The sequence below is a fragment of the Pongo pygmaeus genome, chromosome 1 (assembly GCF_028885625.2).
Source record: "Pongo pygmaeus isolate AG05252 chromosome 1, NHGRI_mPonPyg2-v2.0_pri, whole genome shotgun sequence".
In the NCBI taxonomy this organism is placed as follows: domain Eukaryota; kingdom Metazoa; phylum Chordata; class Mammalia; order Primates; family Hominidae; genus Pongo; species Pongo pygmaeus.
The window spans coordinates 165,344,102-165,370,212 of NC_072373.2; the positions used below are offsets into that span (position 1 = coordinate 165,344,102).

Genomic DNA, 26,111 nt, shown 5'->3' on the forward strand with positions numbered 1-26,111 from the left:
TTGACATTGGAGTAAGGCTAGAGGCTGGGAGACAAGGCCCCATGGGAGCTTTCTGAAATGGGGAGGGGCAAGGGTGTGTCCCTGGACCGTCTGTTTCTGGGGCAGCTGTCCTGGGTGTTGAGACACACACCGGTCTGTTCTAAGATGTTCCTACTGGATCCTGTCAGTTCACCCTCCAGCATTCCTGGATTTATTGTGCACCATTTATGGCTCCACGGTCCACTAGATGAAATTGTAAAGACTTAATATGGTGGCTCTCCAGGGACTTTCTTTCCCTTTTCTTCTCCCTTAGCATCAGAGATGACCCGTCAGTGTTGCAAGCAATCCTGTGGTAGCACATCAAGTATTCTGTCATAGCAGGAAAGGCTGGATAAACATCAAGGGACTGCCAAGACCAGATTTCTCATTCAGTCTGAGTAGGAGGAAAGAGGACAGGTTGTTGGAGAGTTGGTTTAAAGATAAATTATGGGCTGGGCGTGGTGGCTCACGGCTGTAATCTCAGCACTTTGGGAGGCTGAGGCAGGCAGATCACGAGGTCAGGAGTTCGAGACCAGCCTGACTAACATGGTGAAACCCCATCTCTACTAAAAATACAAAAATTAGCTGGGCGTGGTGGCACGTGCCTGTAATCCCAGCTACTCAGGAGGCTGAGGCAGGAGAATCGCTTGAACCCGGGAGGCGGAGGTTGCAGTGAGCCGAGATCATGCCATTGCACTCTAGCCTGGGCAACAAGAGCGAAACTCTTGTCTCAAAAAAAAAAAAAAAAAAAAAAAAAGAGTTATGATTGGTCTTTCTCGTTTCATCTGCTGATGGGTAGAGGAGGGAAAGGGTCAGAAATATTTCTTTTAATACCCTCCCAGTATGAATGAGTGATTTTGATCTAGTTTAGGTTTTGGTCTGGTGGATGTGAGATTGGAATATAATTTGTTTGGCAGGGTCATCCCCAAGGATGTCTGATGCATCTGCATTCTTGTTCCCATGGCTAGAATGGAATCAAGGGAGAAGCTTCCTCATTCGTATTTCAGAGGGAGCAGGGAGGAGTAGTGGTGCATATCCCCACAGCTAGAAATAGATTGGTCCTCAAGTAAACTGGTTTTATAAGTTGATCATGAATCTTCCTGAAAACTGCTGTGGCCTTAGGAACTCTGGAGGGTCTTGCTAGTGGACCCTCATCATTCATCTGATGAGCACCTACTATGTTGTAGGCACCGACTGTGAGAAATACAAATGAGTAAAATATAATCATAGCCCCCAGGATAGTCTGGTGGGTGACATTTACAATACAATGTAAGCTAAGGTTGTAATTAATGTGTTTAACAAAGTACTGTGGCAGCACAGAGAAGAGAGTGACTACGTTTGGAGTCCACAGGACTTCACCAGAAAAATGAGGCATCTGACCTGGACTTTGAGAGGATGAACCAGAACTCTGCAGGTCTAGTAGATGGAAGGTTTTCAAAGAATGCAGGCAGACAGAGCCTTGGTAACAGTCAAGGTTGAGGGGGCACTCTTGTGGGTCCACAACCCGAGCTTCTCACCCCTCTCATTTCGTAATGGCTGCCAAGCTCTCCCTTCACTGTTATTTTTCTTTACTGCTCTGTGGATTCATTCTGATGAGTCACTACAACCTCTGCTTGCAGTGATGCCAGGTCTCCCAGTTAGGAAACGACCCTGCTCTTCACTGCCTGGTTCCTTGGTGTGGCTGCCTCCAGCCTTCAGTCTCCCTTTCTCAGAGCTGTGACAAGAGGTTCTTACAGCCTTAAAAATAAAAAGCAGCTTCATATGTTGTGCCTTTGTGTTATTTATTACATCATTTGTTGAGCAAGTTTCCCAGGACTGGAGCTGGAGATCATTTGAGAGATGTCTCCTGGGATCCCACTGAAACTCTCCTCCACTGATCCCAATTGGTGACCAGGAACAGGGGTTGCTTTTGGTCCTTTTACATCTCTCCGTGTTTTCCAGCTTCCTAAGATACCCTGTCCCCTCCTGCATTTTGGTCAGCACTTATCTTTCCTTGTGCTTTGTGCTTCTAGTGGTTCTGGGTCACTTTCTGTCAGCTCCCAAATTCCAGAGGTGGACCTGGGTTAGGCCATTGGCTGTGTGTCTTTTAGTGTGTATTGCTTGAGAATGCTCATATTTATGTAGTATATTCCGTAGTGCCTGAAAATTCTAAGGACCACAGCGATTTTGAATGATTCAAAGTTAGTCACGTCAGTATGAAACAATGTGAATTTAAAGGCAAACCCAGGATTCTTTGAAAGCAAAAACTTTCTTTAGAGCAGCGGCATGCTTGGTGAGGCAAATAGATTGCATTTTGTGGTGCCAGAAATAGACAATTCCCTTTTTATACCCTACATCTTTGTCATGTAGTCAGAGACATGCAGATCCTTTGAAGTGAATTCTGGCACCACAATTTTGTAGAGACAGTCAGTGTAGTACAGCATGAGAAGGGCATCCGATGTGTCCTTTGAATAATTTCTGTTGAAGAGCAGGCATCAGCCCATGGCAGAGATTGCTAAGGGGATGGTGCAGACAAGAGGCAGGTAGTCTTGGGGCATTGTGAAAACATGAGTGAAAGGCCTTTTGGAATCCTGCTTTTTGGCAATGTTGTGCAAGTCCCTCAGAAATTTCGTCACTTCCCTTGGAAACATGTACAACAGAGGGATACGTCACTTAGGCAGAGACTACTCAAGGGCTGAAAAATGCTGCACTCATGAATAGTTTCGCTGAGCTGGAGATTGGTCACATCTGATATCTGGATGGTGGCCATTGTTGTTAAAAATAGCTTAGAAGTTCAAAACAGAGGGGTGGGAGCCTTGTGTTTTTTTTTCTTCCCTGGAAAGGGAAGTGTTTTTGAGCTGTGGAACTTTGAGTAAAACTTAACTTCTTTGTACCTTGTTTTGCTCATCTGTAAATGGGGATTACAGTGGTACCCACCTTATAGGATGTTCAGGATTCAATGAATATAAAGCGTTTGGCATGATGCCTGGCATGTATAGCTAACACTGGTGTAGTGTTTAATTATATTTATTATTTTTTCTCATTGTTACTGTTCTTTTCTATTTGAGATTTCTCGGAGGTTCTGTACTTGTTTTAAAAGTATAATTCTTTCCATGGCTTTACTTCCTGTTAGCAGTGGCTTAATTCTAACTGGGAGAAAAAAACCTTTGATTTGTGGTAATTTTCTTAATTCCCTTGTCTTACCTTTGGGATGGTGGAGTTGGGAGGGCAGTGCAGAGTCAGATGTCAATGGGGAACAGAGATTGTGGGCAGTCCCAGGCAGAGGCGGGTGCCAGCTGGGACTACCTAGTGCCCTTTCAATTATTTGATGGTGGAATGGATGATTATTGCAGTTTGTCAATAAAAAAAACACCATAGCATTAGTAGCTGAGTGAAGGTATATGGAAATTCTCTGTACTATCTTTGCAGGTCTTGAGTAAATCTAAAATTATTTCAAAATGAAAATTAAAGCCCCAGCAACAAAGCAGGATGTAGCACCATGCCGACACTAGTAAATGCTTAATAAACGTTTGTTGGATGCAAGAGTGAGTGAGTGAGTTAGGTTTGAACCCAACCTTGACACTTATTAGCTAGATTACCTTTGGTTAATTACTTCTTTTATGAATCTCAGATTTCTTATTTATTTATTTATTTTTTTTTTTTGAGACAGAGTCTAGCTCTGTCGCCAGGTCGTAGTACAGTGGCGCGATCTCGGCTCACTGCAACCTCCGACTCCCTGGTTCAAGCGATTCTCCTGCCTCAGCCTCCCGAGTAGCTGGGATTACAGGCATGTGACACCACACCCAGCTAATTTTTGTAATTTTAGTAAAGACAGGGTTTCACCATGTTGGCCAGGCTGGTCTCAATCTCCTGAACTCGTGATCCCCCCGCCTCGGCCCCCCAAAGTTCTGGGATTACAGGCGTGAGCAACCACACCTGGCCCAGATTTCTTATTTATAAAGTGCCATGATGTCTACCTCACAGTGTTGGTATGAGCATTAAATGAGATGTAAAGAACCTGATCAGGGGATCCAGTTATATGGTAAGTAGTCTAAAATGTAGGTATTACTATTGTTAAAGATATTGTGGGCACTTTGTTGATTGAATATCCACCCCCCTCCTTTTTTAGAGCCAAAATCCATTTAAAAAATACATTTAGGTTTCTTGCAGTTTTTTGCTGTTATGAACAACACTTCTGTTAATAGGATTAATAGCTGTATAGCTAGATCTCTGTGTATACATTATGTATTCTTAGGGATACATTTCGGAGAGTCACATGGGTTCCTATTTTTTGGCTCTTTTTATTTCCTTACCAGAATGCCTCCCAATAGTTTGTAATTTTGTAACAATTTACCGTTAAAGAACAGAGTTTTGATAGGCAGAGATGGGAGAGTAGGAGAGAGGGAGTAGCCTGTACACAAAAGGATTGCCTCCTTTACCCCAAAGGTTGAGGCCTCTGAATGCTGGTCTGAGCTCCTAGGGGTGATGCCCCTGGAGCGTAGTAATTGCCCAGGATACAACCAGTCAGCCTTGTGCCACCATGGCAGGACACCCACCGTGCTGGGTGTCCTACTGCCATGGTTGGGGAGGGCTGAACATTTTCACCCTGTTGCTGGGGGAGGTGGGGACTTGGATGAGTGACACCCGGCATGGACAGCTACCACCTGCCCATGGTAGATGAAACCTTACTTTCGATGGGAATGGCCCTCCCGTCTTATGGGAGGGCCATTTTAAAGCTGCGTGGAGTGCGGTTGAACAAGGATGAGCAGGTAATCCAGGTGTACTTAGAGTTTGCTTCCTGTGAATATTAGAACATGAAGAGGACTTTGAGGGAATCCAGCATGGTGGTTTTGACTCTTTGAAAATCGAGGAACCCTATTTCATATCAAGTCCCATGTGGAATCTCAGTGTACTAAAGAATTTGTTTTTTTATTATACTTTAAGTTCTGGGATACATGTGCAGAATGTGCAGGTTTGTTACATAGGTATACACGTGCCATGGTGGTTTGCTGCACCCATCAACCTGTCATCTACATTAGGTATTTCTCCTAATGCCACCCCACCCCCTAGTCCCCCACCCCCTGACTGGCTCTGGTGTGTGACGTTCCCCTCCCTGTGTCCATGTGTTCTCATTGTTCAACTCCCACTTACGAGTGAGAACATGGGGTGTTTGGTTTTCGGTTCCTGTGTTAGTTTGCCGAGAATGATGATTTCCAGCTTCATCCATGTCTCTGCAAAAGACATGAACTCATCCTTTTTTATGGCTGCATATGGTGTATATGTGCCACATTTTCTATATCCAATCTATCATTGATGGGCATTTGGGTTGGATCCAAGTATTTGCTATTGTGAACAGTGCTGCAATAAACGTGTGCATGTGTCTTTATAGTAGAATGATTTATAATCATTTGGGTGTATACCCAGTAATGGGATTGCTGGGTCAAATGGTATTTCTGGGTCAAATGGTATTTCTGGTTCTAGATCCTTGAGGAATTGCCACACTGTCTTCCACAATGGTTGAACTAATTTACACTCCCATCAACAGTGTAAAGTGTTCCTATTTCTCACATCCTTTCCAGCATCTGTTGTTTCTTGACTTTTTAATGATCGCCATTCTGACTGGCATGAGATGGTATCTCATTGTGGTTTTGATTTGCATTTCTCTAATGAACAGTGATGATGAGCTTTTTTCCCTATGTTTGTTGGCCACATAAATGTCGTCTTTTGAGAAATGTCTGTTCATTTCCTTCGCCTGCTGTTTGATGGGGTTGTTTTTTTCTTATAAATTTATTTAAGTTTTTTGTAGATTCTGGATATTAGCCCTTTGTCAGATGGATAGATTGCAAAATTTTTCTCCCATTCTGTAGGTTGCCTGTTCACTCTGATGATAGTTTCTTTTGCTGTTCAAAAGCTCTTTAGTTTAATTAGATCCAATTTGTCAATTTTGGCTTTTGTTGCCATTGCTTTTGGTGTTATAGTCATGAAGTCTTTGCCCATGCCTGTGTCCTGATTATGGTTTTAGGTCTTAACGTTTAAGTCTTTAATCCATCTTGAGTTGTCCAGTTTCAGTTTTCTGCATATGGCTAGCCAGTTTTCCCAACACCATTTATTAAATAGGGAATCCTTTCCCCCTTGCTTGTTTAGGTCAGATTTGTCAAAGATCAGATGGTTGTAGATGTGTGGTGTTATTTCTGAGGCCTTTGTTCGGTTCCACTTGTCTATATGTCTGTTTTGGTACCAGTACCATGCTGTTTTGGTTACTGTAGCCTTGTAGTATAGTTTGAAGTCAGGTAGTGTGATGCCTCCAGCTTTGTTCTTTTTGCAAGAGATTAATCTTATAAGTTCAGACTTGTAGGTATCATAACTTATAAGAATCATCCATTTACTTACCATAAGTAAATGGACTTACAAGAGATTAATTTTATAAGTTCAGACTTGTAGGTATCATAACTTACAAGAATCATCCATTTACTTATGGTAAAGTCAAGAGAACAATGAAGCTGCTATAGTGAGCACTGAATTTTAACTTGGGTTCTGAGTGGCAGTCCCAGTCAAATGCCAATTTCATTACCCAGGTTCCATCTGGATTTAATTTTGTTTGCAGTATAGAAAAGTCTGATTTGCATGGATAAATAATTGCAGATAAGAATAGTTTGCTAATACTTTGCAGTTTCAGGATGCTCTTTAATTAAATTGATCCAGAAGCCTGAAAGATGAATAGGGGGAACTTTGATCTCCAAGGAGAATCACACTGTTTAACAAATACTTTCATTCTTTATTACAAACTGCAAGACAGATGATAATGTGTGCTCACTCTTTTTATTACAATGCAGCCTGTTATGAATTCATTTGTTTTTGCATAACTGACTATTCCCCTGTGATAAGAGCATGAGCCAGCAGATGTGCCTGAGATTTACCTGGCATTTAACTGAACATACTGCAGGTATGCTATAGCAGTATACTTGCTTGAACAATTTTAAGGCACCAGACAAGTACAGGCCTGAATTTTTAAAAAGAGAATTCCAGTTTCCTTCAGAATCAGTGACATATTTACAAGATACTAATATAAGCTTAGAATTGGCAAGAGCAGCTTTATTCTGAGGTCTACAGAAAGATAATGTGAACACATTTGTCATCATCAGTGTGCTAAAATTTCCAATAAAATTTGAATCTGTGGGAGTTTATTATAATCTCTAAAATCATTAATATATTATCTTAAAAACAAAATTGAATAAATTTTTTTGCAGAGTTTTATAGCACTCAGAACCTTTTGGTTGCTCAGAACATAGCTTGAAAATACTGGTCTTTCACATATTGCAGCCTCAGTCCTTTTATAAATGATGAGATTCAGGTCTTGGGGGTGAAGTGACTTTCCAAATGTAATTCCAGAAGTTACTGGGAAAGCCAAGAGGAAGAGTTCTTGGGTCTCTTTATGCTCCTCTAAGCTGTTTTTCTCTGCTGAGCAGTTAGGACTTCTGGAGGGGGCAAGAAGCTGCGCGCTCAAGTGACATCCTTTCTTTAGTTTTGTGTGTGCATATGTGTGTAGGCACATGAGTGCACTCTTGTATACCTACTAGGTACAGTGAGAGCTGGCTTCAGGGAGAAAGGGAAATGTGTGATTTTGGGGTCCCCAGCCTGAGCCTACTTTTCCTCATAGTATTCTTTGTTCTGGAATCTTTCTCATCACCTTTTATTGCATGGAAACTTAATCTATTCAGGTCCCAACTTTCAGACTTCTCTGCTCTGACAAGTACTAGAGGCCAATATGATAGACTAGTCTGAGTTAAAAGGTGGCAGTGAAGGAACCAGCTACCCCTCCCTGTTTTTGTATTATCATAAGCACCTCATGGCGCAGAATGCTTTCACCCCAAGTGGCTGTTTCAGGGGCACTGGCAGGTTTGGAGCGGCATTGTGTTCTTAATAGTCAGTGCCTTTTGTGCCATTAAACTCCCACGGTAGAGAGACCCAGCCGTAAGAAATAAGACTGACCCTCCATAGGGCTGCTGCTAGTCTATATATTGTCTTTGTGAAAATTAGAAAACAGCACCTTGTCTGAGTGGGGTAGCCCTGCACCAGAGAGTGTGGCCTGGCTAGTAAAAGGCAGATTGGATTTCAGCCATCACTTTCTTACCTCAGTTGGGCATTCTTGGCAGTGCCCAACCTGCCCAACCATATGCTGTATTCCTGATTCTACCTGCTATCTTCCAGCCAAATACAGGGGCTTTGTATTCTTTTGCATTTTACAGATGTGTTCATTGTGGCTGCTTAATAGATGTTTGAGTTGATCGATACTCGTTGTTGACCAAATAGAGAGAATGGCACTTTGCAGGGTGTTTATTTCCTGCTGTCCCCATAGCAGCAGCAACCATCAGCAACCTGTTACCTTAAGGATTCTATAGTTCATTCATTTATTAATTCAACAGCTACTTCTTAAATACCTGTAATGTAAAAGGAGACAGGGTACCAAGCTACAAAGAGCACCATCTTTGGAGTCAAATCTGGGTTTGAAGTTTGTCTTTTCTGTTGATTGTCTGTGTAATGTTTGGCAAATTATTAAACTTTCTGAGCCTCATTTATTCGTTCATTTGCCCACTTATTCAACAAATATTTATTGAGCATTGCCCTCGGCTGGATGAAGATTTAAAAAAAGGAAGACAGATGCAGTTCTTTCCCTCATCTCTAGTGAGGATGTAGACACAAAACAAATACATGGATCAACACATAACAATTCTAGGCTGTCATAAGTGCCCTGAGGAAAAGAAACAAGGATGTGCTAAAATTAATAGGACCTGGGGAGTAGGGGGAAGGGACATGGGAGACCGTGCCAGAGAGACAGAGCTCTTTCTTAATAGGGTTGTCAGGGTACGCCCATCAGAGGTGAGCACATAAGCAGACCCAAAGAATGGTGAGGACCTGGCTTGCAGAGAGCAGTCAGGGCTGAAGAGTCAGCTTGGACAAAGGTGGGAAGTAGTTGGCATATTTGAGGACATAAAAATATGGACTTGGGGCATAATGGAAGACAAAGTTTGAAACAGTGATGATGATAACAGTAGCAAGCACTTGTTTACTTCCTGCTATGTCCAGACACTGTGCTGAGTGCCTTCACGTACATTAACTCTTTTAATGCTGACCAAAATACTACGGAGCATGTGTTAATGATCATTGTTTTACAGATGAAAAAATTGAGGCACAGATGGGATAAATAACTTACCTAGGATTTCCCAGCTGGCACGTGGTAGAGCTGGGATTCAAACACATGTGTTCTGGTTCCAGACTGTGCTTATATCTGCTCTGCTGTAGTGGCAGTGAAGGCTGGGTCATGCCAGACCTCAGTTTCTTCATCAGTAAAATGGAACTAATATGTGGATTAAACAAAACGTGTATAGAATGGCAGCCACATCATGTCATAAGCATTCATCAGGTGGACTGTATATCTAGTGGTGGTGGTGGTTGTGGTCAGCATTGTAGGAGAATACAGGGGTGCATTAGGAACTAACCCTCTAGGGAAGGGCCGTGTATACTGATAGTCGTTAATGTAAGGAGGACAGGGGTAAGGGCCCTGAGGAAAGTGTGTGCATGAACAGTGCTGCGATGGCTCTGTGAAGTGGGTCAGTTTGTTCCACCTGGGCAGTGTGGAGCCACTTGGGGGTGGGGGGAGGGGATCCTGCTGTTGAGTCTAGAAAAATGGGCAGGAGTCACATATACTGAGCAGGTAGGAGGAGCATTTCCTCTGCACCATCAGGTGAGCAAAGATCTAGTGTGTACTCAGAGTTGGAAAGTGAGGTCTAGGGACAATAGCACTGGCCATAGGAGAGAGGCAGGAACTGGAGTGAAGAGAGGTTAGAGCCAGCACTCACTGGGACTTGATGCCATTCCAAAGCTTTCAGTTTATGCATTAGGGAATGTGTGGTCCTGGGGTCCACAGCTCGGTTTAAAGATCTAATTTGGGTATCTTCCCAGCTTTCTGTGACTCTGGCTGAGCAGCAGAGAGGAATTTTGTTTTGGCTTTTATTTGATATGCTATCTGTCATCTACCTAAAGGGGCCTGCCCATGTCCTGGGTTCGTGCAGAGGAGAGCTACCACTATAGTAGGAAGCTTTATGACCCCATTCCTCCAGACAGGTGGTTTTATAGGTGATTGCAAATAACTGGCACAGGCTTGGAGCTAGACAGATCTGGGCTGTATAATCTGGGCTTTAACAGCATTTGACCTTGGGTCTTGTGTTTGGGCCTCATTTAGTTACCTGTAAAGTAGGGATTTATACCATGTCTCATTGTTATATAAAGGTCAAATAAGTGCATGACACTATGTGCCTGAAGAGCATGGTAAATGCTCAGATGATGGTAGTTGGAATTACTAGATTGCATGGTGTGGAAGGCCCAGTTAACCACAGGAAGTCAGTTTGAACCGACTAATTGTCTTCTCCCGTATTTTTGAGGTCAGGAAGCCTAATCAGTTGGCAGGACTCATTGGAGCCACATTGAGATGGATTTTAAAGTCATTCCCAGGCTCAGTGGGACATCAGGCCGTGATGTATACACAGTTTTCTTCTTGTTGTTTTATTTTTCCTTAAGGCTTTATTTTCTTAAAGCAGTTTTAGGTTTAGAGCAAATTTTGTTTTTTTGAGACAGAGTTTCCCTCTTGTCTCCCAGGCTGGAGTGCAATGGTGCAATCTTGGCTCACTGCAACCTTCACCTCCTGGGTTCAAGCGATTCTTCTGCCTCAGACTCCTAAGTAGCTGGCATTACAGGTGTGCACCACCACATCCTGCTAACTTTTTGTATTTTTTTTTTTTAGTAGAGGCGGGGTTTCACTGTGTTAACCAGGCTGGTCTTGAACTCTTGACCTCAGGTGATCCGCCCGCCTCAGCCTCCCAAAGTGCTGGGATTACAGGCATGAGCCACTGCGCCCAGCCTAGAGCAAAATTAAGAGGAAGGTACAGATCTCACACTTGCATAACCTCCCTCATAACCAACATTTCCCACCAGAATGGTACATTTGCTGCACTTGATGAACCTACACTGACATCATTATCACCCAAAGTCCATATTTAGATTAGGGTCCACTCTTGGAGTTGTACGTTCTATGGGTTTGGACAAATGTATGATGACATGTACCCACCATCATTGTATCACACAGAGTATTTTCACTGCCCTAAAAATCCTCTGTGCTTTGCCTGTTCAGCCCCTGCCCACCATGTGTATTTGCTGTCCTGGTTTTAGATCATCATTATGGGGTTGGGATAATAGCATCCTATAAAGGTGTTTGTGGCTTTAAGTGAATGTCAGCAGTTCTACATTCCTGTCCAGTAGATGCCATCTTTCAATTTGCTGAAAATACTGATTCTGTTTTTCTGCTACTTCAGAACAAACAGAGGAATTTTAGAAGAACTACCACCCACTTCCTCAGATTTACCGAGCACCTACTTAGGAGCCACACATAGTTCTAAGGTCGGTGCATGACATACAAAGACAACAAGATCCTACTTGGCCTCATAGCAGAGCACAGCTGGGGCAGTGGGCCCTTGTTTGTCTCTTTGATGCCGGGCTGGGTACCTTTGACATTTAGGAGGTCATGGCTAGGAATACTAGGAATCCTATAATGTGCACAGCGATAGTCCTGTGGATAGAAGAATTTTTCTATAGCCTGCATGACTTTCAAATGTCTCCCCAGACATTCTTGCAGGGAAAAAGCCTGTTCGTAATTTTCTGAACCTGGAACCTGTAATTCCATTTTATGTAAAGGACTTTTTGCATTGTTTTGATATACCCTTAATTTTCTAGGAATGCCACTACTTTGTAAATTGATATGATATACTATATAAGATACTACACTATTTTGTTTGTAACTTTGCCAAAAGCTGTTTACCATTTTTATAAATCACTTGCCAGTGTTGGTGTGCATGTATTTGTGTCATCAAGAATAATATGCAAGTATCTGACTGCATTTATAGTTATTGCATTCACAGTTGTTCTGTTGTTGTATTAGACTGCTTCATTATGTCTTCTGATGTACTCGTGATAGAGCAATTACTATTGAAATATGTATTCTTACAGATATCTTTAAATTCTTTATAGTTAGGACATTATATTATGTTGAAATTGTATATAGTTTATATTATTTTTGATTTTCATTTCAGGGTAGTAAAGGGAGAGCATTATGACATAAACGTTTTAAAAAGCAGCAAGAGTCGGGGTGGGAGGCATTGGGAACCGTTGGTCTGATGCGTTGGAACCGTATCAGTAAGACCTCGCAAAGTGCAGAGAAGTCTGTGGGGGAGAGAGTTTAAGCTTCATTTTGTTTTAAGTCATGGCATGTGTGGCCTTGTTTCTAAACTCTGTGTTTGAATAAAGTTGTTTTTGGCTGGTGGTTTTGAAGTTTTAGAAAATGGGAGTGTATGAGTAGATGTGAAGTGGTTACAGTGGTTTAGTCACAGCACCCTGGGCCTGAGAATCTTAGCCAGAGGGACTCTAATTGTGACATAGTCACCACAGCAACCAATGGGAGTGTCCCCATGTGATCTGAACCAAAGTGGTTTTGGAGTGTTAAAAAATGTGTGTTTAATAAGCTAAAATTATCTGTTAACTGTTCCAAGGGTGATTTTTGTATTTTCAAGCATTCACAATTCTAGTTAAATGGCATTGTGTAATCACTTGTGGTCTCAGTGTAGTTTTATAATGAGTTAGAATAATGAAGGGGTAGTGAGACTGGAAGTTAGGGACACAGAGAGCCTTTCTGCTTAAGGTATCTTAAACAGATAGGTGTTAGGACCAGCAAATAGTGATCCTAGAAACACAATAAAATGTTTAACGAAGTGCTAATTATGTTGTGTGTCAGTCATTGTAGGCTGCAATTGATGGAGCTAAGTGGTGGAGGAGAAGGAGGTTGGATTGGGATGGGCTTTGAAGGGTAGAAAGTAGAATATTAATGGAAAGAACCTGCAATTGTTTCCTACCCCGACTTTCCGCGTTATTATCCAGAGTCACATTGGCTTGTATTCCAAATTTACGTTTATAGTAGCTAATAAGTATCTTTTTTATTTAGTACCTAATGTATGATTTCCACTGTGGTTGGTCCTTGACAACAGTTAGATGAGAGCGAATTGATACTAGAGATGCAGAAATTTAAGGCTTAGAAGCTCAAGTGTCCAGGACCACACAGAGCTCTTAAGTGGCAGAGCCAGGATTTAAACTCAGGTTTGACTGATGTCAAAGTCACTCCTTATGGTCTTTTCATATTTTTGCTCTAGAGATGGTGATCATGATTAGCTTGTTTACTTACCAACCATTTTCTATTCAGATTATAAAGCAGATCTCATTTGGCCGAAGACTTGGAGATTTAAGTTTTTTGATATGTAATCTATGATTGAATTTAAATGAGGTATGGTTAGAAAGTTCCAGCCCAGTTAGTAATTTAGCACCTTAAAGCATTCGACAAGCATGGTTAACCAAAAACCTAAATCATACTAAATGTTTGAAGTGGTGAACAGGAGGGAAGATTTTTATATTGTTACTAGTCAGCTTTAAAAAAAAAATGTGTTTATAAACTGAGAAGTCTAGGTACGTGACATTTATACTCCTGATGTTTGACTGGCTTTGGAAATTCCCACGTTGTGACTTCTTGTAAGCTTGGCTGAATAAACTGACGGGATTCCAGCCCTTATTGTATAATTAAAGGTAAAGATACAGATGAATCTCCCTACCTCCAACTATTGTGTAGTTAGTTGTAGCTACCGATGAAATTATCAGGTCAATGCAAAAAAAACCTTGTTTTTATTTATACAGGGTACAGGGATGGTCTGATTAGTTGTTCTCAAGTAACTAACTGGGGGGTGGGGGGCATTTAGTAGTGTTGTTGTTGTGGGTTTTTTTTTCGATAAGAACAATCAAATGAGGAAACTAATAGCACTGTGGGCTGCTTAGGGAATTTTTGTCACTGAAAGAACTGCTGCAAGCCCTGTGTCTCAGGAAGGATGATGAAATGTCTGAATGTCCATCTGTAGGGAGAAGATTGAAGCCCCTATGCTAGTCTACTCTGCTTGTGCAACTCTGTGATTTGCAGCCGGTTACTTAATCTCTCTTTACTGTTGTTGACTCAAGTCATGCTATAGCTGGTATTTCGTATTACAAGGACAGAGTTCAAGAATTATCTTCTTGGTTGGAAATGGAAAGGAGTCATATCTGGAGTCAAGTCCAAATGGGTAAGCCATCTCACTCTAGAAACTCACTGTACAAAGGGCCTAAGAAGGGAATAGAGAAGCTGCCGTGTTTATAAAAGGTTGGTCTACTCCCAATAGTATAATCACAACAATTTCTAAAAGGTTTTATTTCAACCACTTACTTTCTTATCCCTGGGTTACACATCAGTTTGGTGAGAAGAGCTCAGTTTTTGGTTTTAGATGAGCTGAGTGCTTGTCTCAGTTCAGCCACTTGCTAGCTGCATAGCCTTATGCAAGTCACTTAAATTCGCTGAATCTCTGTTTCTTTATCTGTAAAATGGTTTCCAGTGACCTACTATACACTCTAGTAGGTCACTAGAAATCAGTTAATAGATGTGAAAGTGCTTTGTACACTTCAAAGCGCTGTCTAAATGTCTGTATGAGCCTGAAGGATAGTTGTTATGCGTTCAGTTATCAGTAGTCTAGGCGGCTGTGCAGAAGGGGAGAGGCGAGGGAGTCATGTTTTTGACAACTAACTTGGGGTCCTATGATCGAAAGCCCAGAAATCCTCACTTAGATTTTTTCCCTAATGCAGCAGTCTTGTGCTGGATTTTGGAGTATGGTAGAAACATATGCTACACTTATTAAAGGGGTTTGGCACTCTGTAATGTGGGATTACTGGCATAGAAGATGAAATGATAAAGGAACATCTCATCATATTCAGAATGTGTGAGTCATGCACACTTATGAGTTACTTTGAAAAATGGAATTATAATAGAAATGGGCATGAGTTCAACTTGTATTATTTTCCTTGGCTTTAGCAGTTTTCAGGTTAAAAGTCACTGGATACATTTAACTGTCTTAAAGCATAGCATTTATAAAAAGCTTTTAGAACTTAGACTGTACAAAAGCACCTGAATTGGAAACTGTGTCTCTTATTTTCTCTATCAGTAGGATATTAGGGACAGTTTTGCACTGAACCTGTTCCTGTGTACTGCTTTGATACTTAGTCAGTGAATCAGTAAGCAGGAATATATGGACTCCTGTAACCCTATTGGCCTTCAGGGAGCTTCATGATCATTTATTCTGCCTGCCTGTTTTACAGTGGGGAAAACTGAGGGCCACAAGGGTTCCTTGAATTATCCAAGGCCCAAAGTTAGATTCTGGCAGAGGCAGGGTTAGAACTCATTCAGTCCACACCATGCTGTCTCCAGTGTATATGTGCTGGATGAGAAATTTTCCACTGCCAGCATTAATTTAATTTAATTTTAGTTTGGTCTAGTCTAGTCTAGTCTTAGATTAGTTTAAGACAGAGTCTTGCTCTGTCACCCAGGCAGGAGTGCAGTGGCATGATCTCAGCTTGTTCCAATCTCTGCTTCCTAGGCTCAAGCAATTCTCGAGTAGTTCTCAGCCTCCCAAGTAGCTGGGACTACAGGTACGTGCCACCACACCCAGCTAATTTTTATGTTTTATGTAGAGATGAGGTCTCGCCATGTTGCCCAGGCTGGTCTTGAGCTCCTGGGCTCAAGTGATCCACCTGCCTTGGCCTCCCAAAGTGCTAGGATGACACATGTGCCACCACACTTGTCCTGTTTATTCCATTTAAATTATAGTTCATTTTGTGTAAGCCACTTTTCCTTGTTTCCATCAATTTCAGATTTGGAAATAATTTTCAAGGATTATCCTTAATACTGCATCTCCTCTTTATGCTTAAAAATTTTGTTTGATTCATTTAACCAGAAATGATCATATTGATTTTTAACTTTCAATAGGGAGCTACTTTTTAATTAATTACTTGGGTCATATTTGTCACTTGATTCTTAGCACTTTTTTCTTTTGATGTCGTTTATTGAGAAACATTTGAGTTCTTACTCTGTGCCAGGCCCTGTGCTTAGCAGGTGCTGGAGGTGAGAAGGCACTAAGTGATGGAAGGATCTCATCCAAGAACCCGACTCTGTCCTGAGAGGATCTAGTGTGTCCGTCAGGCCCCACCCCATTTGACTTAGGACCATTATTGTTTTTATAGTAGCTAATGGAAAGACTCATTAGGAAAAGTCATGCTTTTGTTCATTTCTGTTTTCAACCTAGCTAAGGAGACATATATTACAAGTAAATAATGGCACAAATTGGCAAATGATGAAAGTCCAGGGGATTATTGCCTAGGTAGAATTTTAGAAAGATGATGTGGAGAAATAGGAACACTTTTACACTGTTAGTGAGACTGTAAACTAGTTCAACCATTGTGGAAGACAGTGTGGCGATTCCTCAGGGATCTAGAACTAGAAATACCATTTGACCCAGCCATCCCATTACTGGGTGTATACCCAAAGGATTATAAATTGTGCTGCCATAAAGACACATGCACACGTATGTTTATTGCGGCACTATTCACGATAGCAAAGACTTGGAACCAACCCAGATGTCCAACAATGATAGACTGGATTAAGCAAATGTGGCACATATACACCATGGAATACTATGCAGCTATAAAAAATGATGAGTTCATGTCCTTTGTAGGGACATGGATGAAGCTGGAAACCGTCACTCTCAGCAAACTATCACAAGGACAAAAAACCAAACACCGCATGTTCTCACTCATAGGTGGGAATTGAACAGTGGACACAGGAAGAGGAACATCACACACCAGGGCCTGTTGTGGGGTGGGGGGAGGGGGAAGGGATAGCATTAGGAGATATACCTAATGTAAATGACAAGTTAATGGGTGCAGCACACCAACATGGCACATATATACCTATGTAACAAACCTGCACGTTGTGCACATGTACCCTAGAACTTCAAGTATAATAAAAAAAAAAAAGGTAAAAGGAACCAGGTGAAATTAATATCCTATTTCAACATGTAATCAATATAAGAATTGTTTATGAGATACTTATAAATTTTTCTTCTTCGAGAAAAAAAAAAGTTGCAGCCATTCAAGATGGTCTTTAAAGAAGCCCAGTATTTGATTACTGGAGAGGATAAGGTAATTGATTTTTTTTTCACGTTTCAGTTATTTATTAATGTAATCTCCAACACATTATATCAACATGATTTCATGTATCTAAAGGAGAAATATTTCCTAGTTAAGTGGAAAATTGTTCAGCTAGCTTCTGGAAGATCTTCATTCTTAAGCAGCTTTATGGTGAAACATTTCATTTAGAAATCTGGACCATCTTTTTTCAGTTTACTGTAATCCACATTCACTGAGTAGAACTTGTATTGCCCATTGGAACCCAGTTTATTCCAGGGCCCTGGGTTATTCTTTCTGGCCTAACTAACATCTGGATTGAAATGCCAGATGCAAGACATACAAGTGCTGCTCTGGTACCTCTAGCTCCATTAAATACAAAGAGGGGGATCAAACTCAGCTCCTTCTTGGCCTGACCAAGGACCTGGTGGAGCATGTTTTCAGCAAGGGCCTCTGATTTAAAAGGAGAGAACTAGCTTAGCTGCCAGGCCCTTGACTAAGTAGTATCTCAGAATAAGGTAATTGAAAATTAATGAGTATCTACTTAGGGTCTCTAAATATATTTAATTTTCTATGGAGGGAACTTTTTAAATTGAAAAATGTATCAACATAGAGAAGACTATGTAAACAGTATGTGTATAGTTAGAGAAAAATACCTGTGTATCCACCATTCAGGTTACGAAAGAGAAGATTACTGGTATATTAGAAATCACCTGGTACTCCCCTCCACTGCACTTCCCTCAGAGATAACAGTCACCCCCACTTTGGTATTAATCATGCCCTTCCTACCAGTGTATATGTCCCTAAAGCAAGCATAAACCTAGGTGTATAAGAAAAGGGCAGTGATGTCATCTCTAGATGAAGGCTCCCAGGAGAAGAGCTTCTTGGTCTCTGGTTGAATTCATTACCCCTGGATCTGAACAGAAACTCTGGGTCAAGTCTGGATCCAGAGTTGAGAGGTTGCAGGGACCCTTTTGGGAAAGTCAGTGGGAAAGATCATGAATGAGTTGTGGCAAACAGGGCTTCTCATAGTTGGGGGTGCCTGGAAGACTGCAGTGGGCCCAGCTGTTGGGAGCCTGGGAGGAGTGGAGTCAAGAGGAATGGGTTGCTCCACCCTGGCTTATGTCCAGCTCTCAGGAATAGGCCAAATGGAATACTTCTGCCGGGTGAAATAGTCTTCTGCTGATTCAGGCAGCAGGACACAGCGGGGAAACAGGAATTTCATCAGTGCATGATTAAGAAAAACCAAATTCCATTAGGAATTTGGTCCAGGCTCACCCAGGCATTCTGCCCTCGATGCAGTCTATGGGGATCTTGCCAGTGGCTGCCCTCAACATAAGTATCTCTCGAGTCGCCCTGCTCACATGGGGATTGGTCATCCTCTGAGGCTGGCCACAGCTCTTGTATTGAGACTGCTCTGTTCTGTGCCCCTGGGAATTCCCTTCACTTCCTCTTTGTTTAATCTTTATTTCCTGTGTTGGAACCTGTCTCCTGTTATTTTCAGAAGGATGCATAGCAGTATGTTTTTTGAGATCTTTGATGTCTAACTATGTCTTGATTCTTCCTTCATACTTTGTTGATAATTTGGCTGGTTATAGACTTCTGGGTTGGAAGTTGTTTCCCTTCAGAATTTTGCAGGCATTGAGTGGCTGTCTCTTTCCTTGGTGCAGCTGTTAAAAAGCCTGAGAATATTCTCAATCTTTGATCTTTTGAATGTAGCCTGTTTTATTCTCTTTTGGAAGCTTATAGACCCTTGTTTCCAATGTTCTGAAATTTCCCAGGAATGCCCCAAACAGGTCTTTTTCTCCATTGTTTTGATGGGCCTTTCCAACCTGGCAACTGGTAGCCTTTGGTTCTGGGAAATCTTTCTCAAATGGTTTTGCTGATGATTTTCTTCCCTCCACTTTCTTTGTCTTTTCTTTAGGAATTCAGACATGTGACTGTCTGGATTGCCCCCTTTAATTTTCTTATCTCTTTTCTCCTATTTTCAAACTGTTCTTTTCTAACCTATTTCCTGAACTTTTTTTTTTTTTTTTTGAGAAAGGGTCTCACTCTGTCACCCAGGCTGGATGGAGTTCAGCGGTGGAATCTCGGCTCGCTGCAACCTCTGCCTCCCGGTTCAAGTGATTCTCCCACCTCAGCCTCCTCAGTAGCTGGGACTACAGGTGCATGCCACCACGTCTGGCTAATTTTTGTATTTTTAGCAGAGACAGGGTTTCGCCATGTTGGTCAGGGTGATCTCGAACTCCAGACCTCAAGAGATCCCTCTGCCTCAGCCTCCCAAAGTGCTGGGATTATAGTCATGAGCCACCGTGCCTGGCCTTTCCTAAACATTATCTTCCAACCTTTTTAGCTTTTGAAAATTAAGATATTATTTACCTACAGCAAAGCGTATTAATCCTAAGTGTTTCTTTGGCTGTTTTAACAATCATATAGGCTTGTGCAGTTACCACCCTAAACAAAATATAGAACATTTCTATCAACCTAGAAGTTCCGTAGGGCCCTTTCCCAGCTGTGTTTTCATTTCTGTTATTATCTTTTTAATATTTGAGAGCTTCTTTTTTCTCTGAAATGTTACTTTAAAAAAGAAACATTTCATTCTTGATTCATAAATAAAGGATATTCTTTTATCTTTCTGAAGACATTAATTTTTAAAGTTTTCTCTCTGGGTAATGTTTTCTCTGAGTTGCTTTTTTCTGTCTCCATGTCTGCATTAGAGGCTTTCCTCAGACATCTGTTTACCTTGGCTGTTTGTTTATGATTAAACTTGGAGGAAGGCTGAGCATGTGCCTCGGGCTGGTGAACTTTGAACATCACTAAGAGTGAGCCATTAATTGGGGAACTCCCAGCCTCTGTGTCTTTAGGTCAGTCCTGGTGAGATGGTCACATTCCTCAGAAGACAGTATTCCAGTCTCTCACCTGGAGGGCTAGGGACTGGCTGCCAGCATTTCTGGAGCTGCAGAGAAGAGGGTGAAGGCTGTAGCATCCTGGCCCCCAGCACTCAGCATGTGTGCAGATGCCGTCTTTCTGCATGCCCAGAGGTTCCCATGCTTTGCCTGACATCTCTAGTTACAGGATCCTTTGTCTTATCCTTTCCAGAAACTAAACCTCTAGACATGTGTTTCCTTATAATAAAATAGTCACTAGCCACATGGTGGCCACTTAAATTTAAATTAACATTTAATACAATTAAGAAGTCAGTTTCTCAGTTACAGTAGCCATCTTTTAAATGCCTGGTAGCCACATGTGACTGGCTGCCATACTGGACACAGCACAGATACAGAACGTTTCCATTATTGTGGACCGTTTTACTGGACAGTGCTTGTCTAGACTTTTGCTGGGGCGGAGGAGTGGCTAACGGGATTCTTTTTCTCAAACACCTTTCCCTGGCCTTGTTTCTTCACCCCAGTTACTGGTGCTTCCTTCCAGTTCCTGTGACTTTGGAGACTTCTGTGGTATATGTTGATTTGGTTATCAGCTTTTGCCATTGTCAGCTTGGGATTCAGTATTTGTGAATTATCGAAGTCAATTTTTTTTTTTTTTTTACAGATCCAACTACTTTCCAGTTTGCAAAGTTGTAGTTTTCTCTTCTTTTCCCCTTACATATTTGTGAATTTGGTCTTAAACAGAAAAGCCATGCTGTATTTATTATACTACTTTTTATATTTTAAAAATATGTACTATATTTTAGTGGAGTTTCAGAAGGGAATGAAATTGAGTATTTGTGTTCAATCTGCCATTTTAGCTGGGAATCCTGCCTCATTTACCTTCACAATCCTATAAGGTATATGTGTGGTTATTCTCATTTTATAGTGAAGAGAGGCAGGTAAAATAATTGACTCAAGGTCACATAGCTATTAAGTGGGATTTGAAGTTGGATCAGATTTAAAAAATCAGAGAGCTTTTTTTATTAAATAGTGTTGTGCCTTATCTTGTATTGAGGAAAGACCCACCCATCACACATTCCCCAAGTTGCAATACTATAGTTATAGTTGTGTTTTAAATACCATGTGTTTGGCTGGGCACAGTGGCTCATGCCTGTAATCCCAGCACTTTGGGAGGCAGAGACGGGCGGATCACTTGAGGTCAGGAGTTCAAGACCAGCCTGGCCGACATGGTGAAACCCCATCTCTACTAAAAATACAAAAATTAGCCGGGCATGGTGGTGCACACCTGTAATCCCAGGTACTCAGGAGACTGAGGCAGGAGAATCACTTGAACCCGGGAGGCAGAGGTTGCAGTGAGCCGAGATCATACCACTGCGCTCCAGCCTGGGTGACAGATGAGACTCTGTCTCAAAAAAACAAAACCAAACCATGTATTTGCCCAGATATTTCCCAGTTATCCTTACAACCACTTAATAAAAGAGGTCAGCCTTGGATAGTTCTGTCTCAGAAAGGTTCTTTTCTCCTCAGATGTTTATTTCATTGTTTTGGGACTTTACAACCTCTGAACTTTGTGTTAGCTTTCTCTTTAGCAGTTCTCAAAGTGTTTAGAGTCAGAAGCATTCCATTGTTTAACTTAAACCTTTTATTTGAAGCATCTATGGTCATTCTCTCATATTAAAATTGTTCCCATATCTCTCTCTTCATTTAAACCTCACTTTCCATAAGGCAGCGAGTAGATCGTGTTTATTTTTGAATCCCTAGTGCCTGGCCCCTTGTCTGAGGTAGGGGATTCATAAGTGTTTGGTTCAACATCATCTTTTATTTGGACCATTACAATTGCTTCCAAACTGCTGGTCTCTGCCTTCTGTCAGCTGGTCTCAAAATGACCTGACATTGGACTTTCTCAAAATCAACATTCACTGGCCTCCTTTAACCTGCATTGTTTAGTCTTGGCTACTCAGCATGGTCTAGAGGGTTGACCACGCCTGCCTCTCCCCACTGCTGTAGCCCCATGTCTGGCCACTCACCCCCCAATGCACCCTCCAGTGCACCAATGTGCACTTCGTGAAAGGACCTCTACATGCTCTCAAACTTGTGCCCTTACACATGCTCTTATTTCTGCCAGAAATGTGCTGTCTCCAGTCCCACCTATTTCTCTTATTTAATATCTATTTTTCTGCAAATCCCAGCCCCAGGACATTCTCTATGAAACCTCATCTGATCCACCCTTATATGGAGTTAGAGGATTATTTTTGCTCCCACACACTTCCTTTCAATCCCTCCCTCCCTCCCAAATGGAATCTTGCCATATGTATTATTCTGCAGTTTGATTTTTCTCCTTAATACGAAGCTTATCATGTTGTAACTGTTGAATGATTAGTCAGTTCTATTAGTGTCTGGTTCATAGGAATTATTATCATTGTATGACCAATTTCTAGCACAGAGGCCGGCACCTTGTAGGCACACAAAAATTATTTATTGAGTGAAATTGAGCCATGGTGTTGAGTGAGTCGATGGCAGTTCACTTGCCATTTATTGTCTTTGAATTCTGCTGTCAGTAGGGTGATCATATGTTCCACTATATGCCTATTCCTATTTTCCCAGCATAGTTATGAATAGTTCCTGATGTTTTAATACCTCCTAGTTGGTACAGTAAATTATATGGACACACCAGCCTGGGCAATAAGGTGAGACCTTGTCTCTACAAAAAAATACAAAAATTAGCCGGCATGATGGTGTGCATGCCTGTAGTCTCGGCTATTCTGGACGTTGAGGTGGGAGGATTCAGCATTGAGCCTGGGAGGCCAAGATTGCAGTGAGCCAAGATTGTGCCACTGCACTCCAGCTTGGGTGACAGAGTGAGACCTGTCTCAAAAAAACTTATATATAATTTTTATATGTATATGGCTGCCCTACCAATTAAACAGATGTAAGTGGAAGCTCATTTTACCTTATCCAGTGGAACAGCTAGAGAGTAATAAATATTTGGGGTGTGAGGTTGCATTTGAAACATTGAATCCAGTTTCTTTCCAGCCAGCCAATCAGCAAAGCCCCAAATCACACACTGGAAAAGTTACCTTTGATGCATCTTCAAAGCCTAAATGTTTCATTTTCCAGAAGGACTGCTGATTCCTTTTAGAAGTACTTTTACAAGGAGTGGTTTACCTTTCAGAAATGGACCTTTCTTTGTTGCTCTGCTACTTCCCAGCAGTATGACCTTGGCAAAGTTCTCCCGGAATGTAAAATGGGGATGAGAATAGTCCTGCTTTACAGGGTTAATGTGGCAATTGAGATCATTCATGTAGAGTGATTAGCATTGTTAGTGGCATAGTAAGTGCTTAGCAAATATCAGCTTTTATTATTGGTGTTATGATCGTGACCATTACTATCTTTTGACATAGACTGGTTCAGAAAACGTTGGTTATGGTCTTGGAAAGAGTGACTAGGATCTGCCCCACAGCTTTCTGATTGCAATGTATATGCCCTTAACTGCCTGTCAATGCAGGATGCTACTGCATTGTAGAGGATGGAAAAAGAAAATCAGTAAGAAGAAATCATGTATGGGTTGCAAAGGAGAGAGTAGAATGACATAACTGTGGTTGCTAGTGAGTCAGGGGCTAGCTGTGTCTACCTTGGAAATCTTGGGTGGGTCAGATTTGGATTGACATTAGAACAGATGGGCCTCAGAATCACCTGGAGAGTTCAAAAAATTGTCTACTCTGGGTTCCAGCCTCAGAGACCCTGATTGATGTAGGGTAAAGATTGGAATTCATATATTTTTAAAAAGCTCCCAGGTAATTCTGATACACAGCTGGGTTTGAGAATTACTCGATGGAGACCATTTATCACCTAATAATTCTGTAAAGCATTTCCTAATCATTTGCTATTTAATGTAAGGCAGATGATGACATGGGGTCAGAAAACAGAGAAAGGTTATTGGAGAACCTGAATTAATGGAATTAAATTTTATGAGAGTTTTGAATTTAAGCCCGTCATGAATCTATATTGTTGTTATCTAGGATCCTTGCCTATATTTAGATCATTTGAAATGAAATAACAGAAAATTGTGAAATCAGGAACGAAGTCCTGTTAGAAATGCAAAATACTCAAAATATGAACCTAGCTATGCTTGGATTTAAAACTGAAAGGTAGATATTTTCTCCTGACATTTGAAAATGTTTTCAACTTTTATTGCTATTACTGGAAAAGAGAAAGAACTTAGCTAGGTGCATATCATCGATACTTGACTGGGTCCAGGTCATTACTTAGATGATTTAATGGAAGGGCATTGGGTTAGGAGTCAGTAGACTTGCTTGGAGTCCCAGCTCAGATACTTCTCTTTGCAAAACCTGAGTTAGTTACTTCCCTCATCTTTCTGGCATGTATTTACTTATCTGTAAAACGGAGACAATGTTATTGGCCTCTATCTGGCATGATATTGTTGGGGGTGTAATGAGGACATGTATGTGATAGGAATGTAAAGCTGTGATGAACACAGAGAGTGACCATATGTCTCCGTTTGCCTGGGGCAGCCCCAGTTTACATCTGTTGTTGGGTATAATTATTGATAGCATACTCTTTAACTCTCAGGTATCCCAGTTTGGCTGATAAATTATATGGTCACCCTGTATTCATAACACCCATCCATTGTTTACTATTAATCTTTCGAAGTAGGAAGGTTTTCTGGCCTCATACCTGTGGCCCCAAATCCCTCACCAAATAATCAAGCATTACTTAGATGCTTTCTGGTAGTTTTCTTCAATTTTATGTAAATTTCATCTCTCCAACTACATTGGTCAGTAGATAATAATTGTTTTTTTTCACTCCTGAATAATTTTCTTGTTTATCATGGTATTAGCATTTTAAACATTCTAATTGCCCATTTTGGTTGGTGCATCTTAATAAAGTAAATTTGAAGTGCAGGCAGAGGACAGAGGAACCCCAGTGGGAAATGGCTTTGTGGAAGAACACTAAAAATGAAGAGTACAGTTTGTTTACTGATGTTCTGACTTGGTTTTTTGGAATCTTAATGCCCTATGTTGATTTTTTTTTTTTTTTTTTTGAGACAGAGTCTTGCTTTGTCATCCAGGCTGGAGTGCAGTGGCACAATCTCGACTCACTGCAACCTCTGCCTACCAGGTTCAAACTATTCTCCTGCCTCAGTCTCCTACTGTAATCTCAGTAGCTGGGACTAGAGGCACTCGCCACCATGCCTGGCTAATTTTTGTATTTTCAGTAGAGACAAGGTTTCGCCATGTTGGCCAGGCTGGTCACGAACTCCTGACCTCAAGTGATCAGCCTGCCTTAGCCTCCCAAAGTGCTGGGATTCCAGGCGTGAGCCACCACGCCTGGCCATATGTTGATATTTCTAAGTACAGCGTTAACTCTCCAAAGTAATTGGGAAGACCACAAAAGCTCTAGATGAAATTTCAAATGCTCCCTCTTCCCCGGAGAACTTTAAGAACTACCATCAGAAAAACATTTCATTCCTCAAATAACATTTTCTTTTCCCTTTTTTGACAATGGGAGCAATGCATTTGATCATGTTTCTCCCCTGCTTTTTTTTGACCCCTAGGAAACTCAAAGCCAAATTTGTGGCCCATCCTTAATGTCTGTGTGGAAAGCAGTAGCCTACAAATAACTTTCCACTAGCCTTGACTTTTTGTCCCATATTACAATCTCCTTAGTCCTGGATTTTAAAAATATGTATTTCTGTTTTATTCAATGTGTTCTTATAAACTGCCTTGGAATCTTGTGGGTTAAGTTAAAGATTAAATAAATAACGAATATAAAGATGGTATCATAGTTTCAACATTATTTTCATGAAATTGTTTGAAATTTAGAAGGCACAAGCTTTTGTGGTACAGAGACCTGTACTGCCTGAGAGTCAATAAAGAATATACTCTTGTCTACCATCCTACTGAGGAAGTCATCTCCCACCAGAACAGGGCTAAAGAGAGCAAATTAGCTCCATATGTTGCCTATTAAAGCTCTTGGACAAATGATTGATAACGCTTAGTGTATGCAGGTGGGAATAAGAGCAAGCTCCTGTCTTATTTTTTTGAGACCCTGTCTTATTTTTTTGTGTGATGGTCTCAC

The 26,111-nt window shown here is 41.3% G+C and overlaps 1 protein-coding gene and 1 pseudogene across 9 annotated transcripts in view; one reads left to right on the forward strand and one right to left on the reverse strand.

Moving 5' to 3' along the window:
- The window catches only part of JAK1 (Janus kinase 1), a 235,464-nt gene that overhangs the window by 133,502 nt on the left and 75,851 nt on the right, over positions 1-26,111 (forward strand). The window lies entirely within an intron of this gene.
- On the reverse strand, positions 17,313-17,560 carry LOC129034693 (cytochrome c oxidase subunit NDUFA4-like; annotated as a pseudogene).